Genomic DNA, 611 nt, shown 5'->3' with positions numbered 1-611 from the left:
AAAAAAAAAAAAGAAATTCCTTCAGATGAAAGGACTACTATACCAGACAGATAAGCAAGGAGTGCTAGATACAGAATAAAAGAGAAATAAAAACGTTTTATTTTTAATTTCTTAAAAGACAACTACCTACAAAAGTGAATGTATAGTCACATTTTGTGACCAAAATCATGCACGTTCATAAAATATGTGGGCATGACACAAAAAAGGAGAGAGGGGGCTCTGCAAGTACCCCATACCATCCTTACACTATCCATCAAGCAGTATGTCCTTATGTCAAGATAGATGCTGAGGCTCAAGCTGCATAGACTGAAACAGCAAGAAGGCTCAGTGGTCAGTGGCAGCACTTGCTGCCAAGCCTGACGACCTGAATGAATTCCATGACAGAACCCACAAGGTAGGAGAGAGATGACTTCTAATAATTTATCCTCTGATCTCTACAAGTGCTGGCATACAGACACTACAAACACAAACACAAACACTTAAATAAATGAATGATGCAATAGGTTTGTTTAAAGAAAGAAAAAAAGGGGGAGGGGAGGAGGGAGAGAGGGAGGGAAAGAAGGAGAGAGGACATTCTGAAAATAGACTGACAGCCAGGACGGACCCACTCT

The sequence above is a fragment of the Mastomys coucha genome, unplaced genomic scaffold (assembly GCF_008632895.1).
Source record: "Mastomys coucha isolate ucsf_1 unplaced genomic scaffold, UCSF_Mcou_1 pScaffold1, whole genome shotgun sequence".
NCBI classification, from domain to species: Eukaryota; Metazoa; Chordata; class Mammalia; order Rodentia; family Muridae; genus Mastomys; species Mastomys coucha.
This window is presented reverse-complemented; position numbering follows the sequence as displayed.